Below are 10,233 nucleotides of genomic sequence, written 5' to 3'. Positions count from 1 at the left end.
CTCATGGTGTGTGTTTGTGTGTTTTCTCATGACATCTGTGCTTCAGTCTCTCATGGTGTGTGTTTGTGTGTTTTCTCATGACATCTGTGCGTGTCAGTGTGGGGTTGTTCTCAGGCTTGCGCTCGTTAACGCAGCAGATAAAGACTCTGTTTTTAACATGAAGGACTAGCATTAGCGACTTTGGCAGATAAACTGTTGAAAGTGCTGATTTTTTATGTGTGTGATTTGGGTCAGCACTCTCTCCCTCTTCTCTCTCCATTTTAGTTAGTTACTTGATATCCGCAGAGTTTTTTTTATATCTCCTATTGGGTAAAGTTATATCGCTGGGCCACATGAGGCTGCACTAAAGGCCTGTAAACAGTCTGTCTCTGCCATGGGGTTTGGGGAGGGGTAACGTTAAGGAGCCTCACTGAGAAACATTAGCAAAGCATTTAGAACTCTGTGAGAAATGTTTCCACTAGAGCTTTATCTCCCATGATTACAACAAAGATCGCTTATCAATCCCGTTAGATTTCCAGGAGAATATCACTGTTTTGTACAGCTAGTCATTTTCTCTCAATAATTAAATAAAGAGTCATCCATTAGGCTAATGTCTCTAATGTACTCTATATGTATTGTACTCTATATAATGTACTCTATAATGTACTCTATATGTACTCTATATATACCAAAGTATGTGGACACCCCTTCACATTAGTGGATTCGGCTATTTCAGCCCCACCCGTTGCTGACAGGTGTATAAAATCAAGCACACAGCCATGCAGTCTCCATAGACAAACATTAGCAGTAGAATGGCCTTACTGAAGAGCTCAGTGACTTTCAAATCAAATCAGATGAAATCAAACTTTATTTGCCACATGCGCCGAGTACAACAGGTTTTAACCTTACCGTGAAATGCTTACTTACAAGCCCTTAACCAACAATGCAGTTCAAGAAAGAGTTAAGAAAATACAGTTGAAGTCTGAAGTTTATATACACTTAGCACCCCACAACATGATGCTGCCACCCTCGTGCTTCACAGTTGGGATGGTGTTCTTCAGCTTGCAAGCCTCCCCCTTTTTCCTCCAAACATAACGATGGTCATTATGGCCAAACAGTTCTATTTTTGTTTCATCAGACCAGAGGACATTTCTCCAAAAGTCCGATCTTTGTCCCCATGTGCAGTTGCACACTGTAGTCTGGCTTTTTTATGGTGGTTTTGGAGCAGTGGCTTCTTCCTTGCTAGGCGGCCTTTCAGGTTATGTCGATATAGGACTCGTTTTACTGTGGTTATAGATACTTTTGTACCTGTATTCCTCCAGCATCTTCACACGGTCCTTTGCTGTTGTTCAGGGATTGATTTGCACTTTTCGCACCAAAGTACGTTCATCTCTAGGAGACAGAATGCGTCTCCTTCCTGAGCGGTATGACGGCTGCGTGATCCTATGGTGTTTACACTTGCGTGCTATTGTTTGTACAGATGAACGTGGTACCTTCAGGCATTTGGAAATTGCTCCCAAGGATGAACTAGACTTGTGGAGGTCTACAATTTTTTTCTGAGGTCTTGGCTGATTTCTTTTGATTTTCCCATGATGTCAAGCAAAGAGGCACTGAGTTTGAAGGTAGGCCTTGAAATACATCTACAGGTACACCTCCAATTGACTCAAACGATGACAATTAGAAGCTTCTAAAGCCATGACATCATTTTCTGGAATTTTCCAAGCGTTTAAAGGCACAGTCAACTTAGTGTATGTAAACTTCTGACCCACTGGAATAGTTATACAATGAATTATAAGTGAAATAGTCTGTAAACAATTGTTGGAAAAATTACTTGTCATGCACAAAGTAGATGTCCCAACCAACTTGGCAAAACTATAGTTTGTTAACAAGACATTTGTGGAGTGGTTGAAAAACGAGTTTTAATGACTCCAACCAAAGTGTATGTAAACTTCCGACTTCAACTGTATATACAGGGGGTACCGGTACCGAGTCAATGTGCAGGGGTACAGGTTAGTCGAGGTAATTTGTACATGTAGGTAGGGGTAAAGTGAGTATGTATAGATAATAAACAGCGAGTAGCAGCAGTGTAAAAACAAATAGGAGGGGTCAATGTAAATTGTCTGGGTGGTCATTTTATTAATTGTTCAGCAGTCTTATGTCTTGGAGGTAGAAGCTGTTAAGGAGCCTTTTGGTCCTAGAGTTGGCGCTCCGGTACCGCTTGCCGTGCGATAGCAGAGAGAACAGTCATTGACTTGGGTGACTGGAGTCTTTCACAATTTTCTGGGCTTTCCTTGGACACTGCCTAGTTTATAGGTACTGGATGGCAGGTAGCTTGGCCCCAGTGATGTACCCTCTGTAGCGCCTTACGGTCAGATGCCAAGCAGTTGCCATACCAGGCGGTGATACAACTGGTCAGGATGCTCTCGATGGTGCAGCTGTAGAACTTGATAGTTCATTGATGATGTGGACACCAAGGAATTTGAAACTCTCAACCCGCTCCACTACAGCCCCGTTGATGTTAATGGGGGCCTGTTCGGCCCACATTTTCATGTAGTCCACGATCAGCTCTTTTGTCTTGCTCACATTGAGGGAGAGGTTGTTGTCCTGGCACCACACTGCCAGGTCTCTGACCTCCCTATAGGCTGTCTCATCATTGTCGGTGATCCGGCCTACCACTGTTGTGTCGTCAGCAAACTTAATGATGGTGTTGGAGTCGTGTTTGGCCATGCAGTCATGGGTGAACAGGGAGTACAGGAGTGGACTAAGCACACACTCCAAAGGGGCCCCAGTATTGAGGATCAGCGTGGCAGACGTGTTGTTGCCTACCCTTACCACCTGGGGGCGGCCCGTCAGGAAGTCCACGATCCAGTTGCAGAGGGAGGTGTTTAGTCCCAGGGTCCTTAGCTGAGCTGTAGTCAATGAACAGTATTCTCACATAGGTGTTCCCTTTGTCAAGGGCAGTGTGGATTGAGATTGCATCATCTGTGGATCTGATGGGGTGGTATGTGAATTGGAGTGTGTCTAGGGTATCCGGGATGATGCTGTTGATCTGAGCCATAACCAGCCTTTACAAGCACTTCATGGCTACTGATGTGAGTGCTACAGGGTGGTAATCATTTAGGCAGGTTACCTTCGCTTCCTTGGGCACAGGGACTATGGTGGTCTGCTTGAAACATGTAGGTATTACAGACTCGGTTAGAGAGACGTTGAAAATGTCAGTGAAGACACTTGCCAGTTGGTCCGTGCATGCTTTGAGTACACGTCCTGGTAATCTGTCTCGTCTCACCCCGCTGCTTTGGGAGTGTTGACCTGTTTAATGGTCTTGCTCACATAGGCTACCGAGAGCATTATCACACAGTCGTCTGGAACAGCTGGTGCTCTCATGCATGCTTCAGTGTTGTTTGCCTCGAAGCGAGCAGAAAAGGCTTTTAGCTTGTCTGGTAGGCTCACATCACTGGGCAGCTTGCGGCTAGGTTTCCCTTTGTAGTCCGTAATAGTTTTCAAGCCCTGCCACATACGATGAGCGTCAAAGCCGGTGTAGTAGGATTCAATCTTAGTCCTGTATTGACGCTCTGCCTGTTTGACGGTTCGTCTGAGGGCGTAGAGGGATTTCTTATAGGCATCTGGATTAGTGTCCCGCTCCTTGAAAGCGGCAGCTCTAGCCTTTAGCTCAGTGTGGATGTTGCCTGTAATCCATGGCTTCTGGTTGGGATATGAAAGTACAGTCACTGTGGGGACGACATCGTCGATGCACTTATTGATGAAGCCGATGACTGAGGTGGTATACTCCTCAATGCCATTGGATGAATCCCAGAACATATTCCAGTCTGTGCTCACAGACATTTCTGTAGCGTAGCATTCGCGTCATCTGACCACTTCCGTATTGAGCAAGTCACTGGTACTTCCTGCTTTAGTTTCTGCTTGTAAGCAGGAATCAGGAGGATAGAATTATGGTCAGATTTGCCAAATGGAGGGCTGGGGAGAGCTTTGTACACGTCTCTGTGTGGAGTAAAGGTGGTCTAGAGTTTTCTTTCTTCCTCTGGTTGCACATGCTGGTAGAAATTAGGTGAAACAGATTTAAGTTTGCCTGTGTTAAAGTCCCCGGCCACTAGGAGCGCCGCTTCTGGATGATAATTTTCTTGTTTTTCTTGAGTGCGGTCTTAGTTCCAGCATCGGTCTGTGGAGATAAATAGACGGCTACTAATAATATAGATGAGAACTCTCTTGGTAGATAGTGTGGTCTACAGCTTATCATAAGGTACTCTGCCTCAGGCGAGCAATACCTCGAGACTTCTTTAATTTTAGACATTGCACACCAGTAGTTTTTGACAAATAGACACACACCCCGGCCCTCGTCTTACCAGACGTAGCTTCTCTGTCCTGCCAATGCATGTAAAATCCCGCCAGCTCTATCTTATCCGTGTCGTTGTTCAGCCATAACTCGGTGAACCTAAGATATTACAGTTTTTAATATTCCGTTGGTAGGATAGTCTTGATCATATACCATCCATTTTGTTTTCCAGTGATTGCACGTTGGCCAATAGAACAGATGGTAGTGGAGGTTTACTCACTCACCTACGAATTCTCAGAAGGCAGCCCGACCTCCGCCCCCTTTTTCTCGTCTTTTCTTCACGCAAATGACAGGGATTTGGGCCCATTCCCGAGAAAGCTGAATATCCTTCGTGTCGGACTCGTTAAAGAAAAATCTTTGTCCAGTTCGAGGTGAGATATCGCTGTTCTGATGTCCAGAAGTTATTTTCGGTCATAAAAGACGGTAGCAACAACATTATCTACAAAATAAGTAAAAAAAGAAGTTACAAAAACTAACAAAATAGCACAGTTGGTTAGGAGCCCGTAAAACGGCAGCCATCTCTTCTTGGCACAGTCATAGGATGCCACCTTTCCAACAAGTCAGTTTGTAAAATTTCTGCCCTGCTAGAGCTGCCCCGGTCAACTGTAAGTGCTGTTTTGGAAACGTCTAGGAGCTACACCGGCTTAGCAGCGAAGTGGTAGGCCACACAAGCTCACAGAACGGGACTGCCGAGTGCTGAAGCGCATAGCGCGTAAAAATCGTCTGTCCTCGATTGGAACACTCACTACCGTATGCTACAGCATACAATGATATTCTAGGTGCTTCTGTGCTTCCAACTTTTTGGCAACAGTTTGGGCAAGGCCCTTTCCTGTTTCAGCATGCCAATGCCCCCATGCAAAAGGTCTATAGAGAAATGGTTTGGAAGATCTTGACTGGCTTGCACAGAGCCCTGATCTCAACCTCATCGAAAACCTTTGGGATGAATTGGAATGCCCACTACGAGTCAGGCCTAATCGCCCAACATCAGTGCCTGACCTCACTAATGCTCTTGTGGCTGAATGGAAGCATGTCCCTGCAGCAATGTTCCAACATCTAGTGGAAAGCCTTCCCAGAAGAGTGGAGGCTGTTATAGTAGCTAAGGGGGCACCAGCTCCATATTAATGCCTATGATTTTGGATTGAGATGTTCGACGAGCAGGTGTCCACATACTTTTGGTCATGTAATGTACCTGCAGGGCCCGAGTTCCCTCTTCAAGTGTGTGGGCTCTGGTAGAAATCAGCCACGGGCCGTATGTATCAGGCGTCTGATAGCAGGAGTGCTGATCTAGGATCAGATCCTGCCCCGTCCATGGAATACCATTCATTGTGATCTAAAAGGTAAACTGATCCTAAATCACTCTTACTCTGAGACTCTTGATACATATGGCCCCATGTCCTAATGCTGTCGGTAGTGCTATAGGAGTGTCCTGTAAAGGGGATTCTACAGAAACACGGTCAAATGTGTCCTTCACTTCTACTGCGTGGGAACAGCCACCGCGTGTGTGTGTGTTTGTACAACCTCATACTCAGACATGTAGTTTAATTGAACCCTACCACCAATAAAAGTGCCTACTGCTTTACACAGCCTCGTAACCCTGTGGATATTGCCTCAGAAGCCCAGGCTGACGTCTCCACCACGGCCAAGTTTGGGATCCGCACCTGTCCCTGATGCTACACACACACACACACACACACACACACACACACACACACACACACACACACACACACACACACACACACACACACACACACACACACACACAGAGACAGACCGCTTCAAAAAGGGCTCAAGTTTAAAAGGCTATAAGACTAATGAATCGCTTCAGTTAATTATTTGTCTGTAATGAAACAAGAGCAAATTAATTCAGCTCTCGTTAGAACATGACAGAAACCAGAGTTCACTCTGATCTTCTTCCCCCTTCCCACCCCAGCTCACCCTCTCTCTTTGAAGGAGAGGAGACAAGGAAAGGAAGCCTCTTTAAGCCTCCCAGTCATTGAATCTACCTCCCAGCATGTTGGACTAGGAGTGGCTTTGGCTGTCCCCTCTCTCTAACGGTCATTAATACCAACGCCAGCTCACCGTGGTCTAACCGTGGTTGTACCGTGGTGAGGCTGGTTCGACTGGGCCTCCGGGTTCCATGTTGGCCAGCCATTACTTGTCCCTGGAGCAGGATAAGAGGGACTCTTGTCTGCTCTTTCCCAAGGGAATTGTTTCTCAGAGAATAGAGGCTCAGCTATCCTGGTCTCGGTCTCTATTTACCATTCTCTCTCTCTCTCTCTCTCTCTCTCTCTCTCTCTCTCTCGCTCTCGCTCTCTCTCCCCCTTTCCCTCTCCCTCTCTCTCTCTCTCTCTCTCTCTCTCTCCCTTTCACTCTCTCTCTCTCTCTGTCTCTCTGTCTGTCTCTCTCCCTTTCCCCCTCTCTCTCTCTCCCCCCTTTCCCCTTCTCTCTCTCCCTTTCCCCTTCTCTCTCTCTCACTTTCCCCTTCTCTCTCTCTCCCTTTCCCCTCTCTCTCTCTCTCTCTCTCTCTCTCTCTCTCTCTCTCTCTCTCTCTCTCTCTCTCTCTCTCTCTCTCTCTCTCTCTCTCTTTCTCTCTCTCTCAATTCAATTCAATTTGCTTTATCGGCATGGCGTAACAATGTACATATTGCCAAAGCTTACTTTGGATATTTACAATATGAAAATAATGAGAATAAAAATTGTCAACGGGACAACAGTAACAACAATAACGAAGGGTCAAAATAACCATACATTGAACAATAACAATAATCATACAGTAGAGGACATGTGCAGGTTGATTGGTCTGTCAGACACTGTCCCTCATCTTATGGCAGGCAGCAATGTAGTGCGCTGCCAACCCACAGCTCTCTGCGTCCTCCCCCAACAGGACGGGTAGCCTACTCTCATCAGAGAGGTCTTTGAAACCTTGAATAAGGGTTTCAAATTTGGGGAAATGACACTCTCTAATTGTTTTATATTTTTTGACATTTTGTCAGGAAATGCAGCTCTGTCTCAGGTTCTGCTGTTGTGCAGTGGTTGCACAGCCTTTCCTCTACAGGGAGCCAGGTTTTCCTGTGTCTACCCTTCTCAATGGCAAGGCTGTGCTCACTGAGCCTGTAATTTGTCAAGGTTTTTCTAAGGTTTTGATCAGTAAGCAGGGTCAAATATTTAGCCATTGTCGATTTAGGGCCACATAGCACTGCATTTTGCTTTGTGTTTGTGCTTGTGTTTCTAATATGCAATGTAGTCTCTCTCTCTCTCTCTTTCCCTTTCTCTCTCTCTTTCTCTCTCTCTCCCTCTGTCTCTCTTTCCCTTTCTCTCTTTCGCCCTATCTCTCTCTCTCTCCCTCTCTCTCTTTCCCTTTATCTCTCCCTCTCTCTCTCGCTCTTTCCCTTTCTCTCTCTCTTTCCCTTTCTCTCTCTCGCGCTCGCACTCTCTCTCTCTTTCCTTTTAGCGCTCTCCCTCTCTCTCTCTCACTCACTCTCTTTCCCTTTCTCTCTCTCTCTCTCTCTCTCTCGCTCTTTCCCTTTATATCTCTCTCTTTCCATTTATCTCTCTCTCCCTCTCTCTCGCTCTTTCTTTCCCTTTCTCTCTCTCCCTCTCTATCGCTCATTCTCTCTCTCTTTCCCTTTATCTCTCTCTTGCTCTCTCTCTCTCTTTCCTTTTCTCTCCCTCTCTCCCTCTCTCTCCCTCTCTCTCTCTTTCCCTTTCTCTCTCTCTCGCTCTCTCTCTCTGTCCCTTTTCCTTTCTCGCTCTCTTGCTCTCTCTCTCTCTCTTTCCCTTTATCTCTCGCTCCCTCTCTCTTTCCGTATTTCTTTCTCTCTCTCTCTCTCTCTCTCTCTCTCTCTCTCTCTCTCTCTCTCTCTCTCTCTCCCTCTCTCTCTCTTTCCCTTTCTCTTTCTCTTTCTCTTTCTCTCTCCCTTTCCATTTTTCTCTCTCTCTCTGCCTCCTTCCCTTTCTCTCTCTCTGCCTCCTCTTCCCTTCCCTTTCTCTCCCTCTTTCTTTCTCTCTGCCTCTGCCTCTACCTCTCTTTCTCTACCTCCCTCCTAGTCCCTCACTATAGACCTGAGCATCCAGGTCTCTACCTCTTCCTAACGGCCTGTCTCTCTCCCCCTCAGTTTGTCAAACCTTTTCTCTCTCTGGGTATATCCCCTTCAGCTAGCCCTAGGGGGCGATGTGTGGCAAGTCTGTGTTAACAATGCAGGAGTGTCATTCTCCTGTGGGATGGATGGGACAGACTGGAACAGGCAGCGTTCCCAATGCTCCCACAGCTTCATTAGGATTCCTGTTTTATCCATCTATGACGGACTGACTGGGCCACGGGACGCCCCTCAACACACACACACACACATTTTGAAGAACACACTCTCTGTTATGCTAATGATGTGTTCTTCTTCCTACACGGCGATCTTCCATCATCCCTCTGTCACTGCTTCTAGAAATCCACTACAGATCATAGGAGCTTATTATGTGTGATTAGTTCTGAGATAGAGAGAGGGAGAGAGAGGGAGAGGGAGGGAGGGGGAGGTAAACAAGCAGTGCAGAGAAAGTATTCACTCTCCACCTCTCTCTCACTTAGTTTCTTTCTCTCCCTCTTTCATTGCACATCCCTCTCTCTTCACCTTCTCTCTCTCCCCCCCTCCCTCTGTCTAGCGATGTATATTGATCAGCATGTTGACTGTGATATCAATAATCTCGTCTTTAGTGATCCTGTCCCCAGTCATCTCCCACTAATGAACCAGTGGAAATTTGCAATGCTGCTTGGCTTTGGTTCTGTCAGCATTATATAGGCCTTATTAGTGTGAATGTTGATGGTTGAATGTATGGTGATTGGGATTCAGAAAATCTCTCTGTCTCTATTATTCTCTTGATAACTCAATCTCTCTATCTCCCTCTTCTTTTTCTAAGATAGAGCCTGTGTGGAGCTTATGTTGAGTGTGTGTGTTGTGGTCCATAAACAGCTGCTGCAATATGGACGGGGGTTATTATGTGGCCGAAAATGACGAGCCCTCCCTGTTTCAACACACACACACACACACACACACACACACACACACACACACACACACACACACACACACACACACAGTCGCAGACAGACAGCTAATTATCAGTGTGCGAGAGGGTAGGAAGAGCGGGATTGTTAGGGTAATGCATGCCATTACTCAATGGACAACAGCAACATACAGTACAGTCAACTCACAGTTTTCCTTCAGCTACTCTTTTGTTTCTCCCCTCTTTCCCTCTCATCCACCTCTCTCCCCATCTCCTTTTCCTCTCTCCTCCCTTCTCTACCTCCCCCATCTCTCCTCTCCCCCTTCTGCTATCTCCTCCTCTCTCCTCTACTCCCTCTCTCCTCCTCCTGGTTGTGTTGTTTCAGCTCTTTTCTCTCCCTCCTAATTCCTCTTTAATTATTAACACCAACATTATTAGGCCTTTCATTAGAGCAACACAGCACCCTGAAGACTGATCACACACACACACACACACACACACACACACACACACACACACACACACAAACCTCAGACTTCGTCAAGCACACTCATACACACACCACACACTCTCATAGACAAGACAAACAAACACACACACTTCCCATTATTAAGACACTCTAAATACAGACAACTCTTACAGTGTTGTTAAGATGTATTTCTCTTTAGGTGGTTGTGGATGGGCCTTATGACACTGTTACCAAGCACAGCCTGTTCTATGGATTTAACCCTAGGTTTCTAAATATCTAGATAGTATAGGTGTGAGTGCTTTACCTATCACCAGAATACAGTATGGAGAAGTTGTGCTCTTTGAATACTTACAGGTAACAACAATTTGTGTGTGTGTGCGTGCGTGTATGTGTTTAGTGGTTAATCAATGGTACATTAAGGGGCTGGGCCGTGGCAGAT

This window comes from Salmo salar, chromosome 27 (genome assembly GCF_965601325.2).
Source record: "Salmo salar chromosome 27, fSalSal1, whole genome shotgun sequence".
NCBI lineage: Eukaryota > Metazoa > Chordata > Actinopteri > Salmoniformes > Salmonidae > Salmo > Salmo salar.
The sequence above is the reverse complement of the archived record's forward strand: the minus strand, read 5'-3'. Positions refer to the sequence as shown.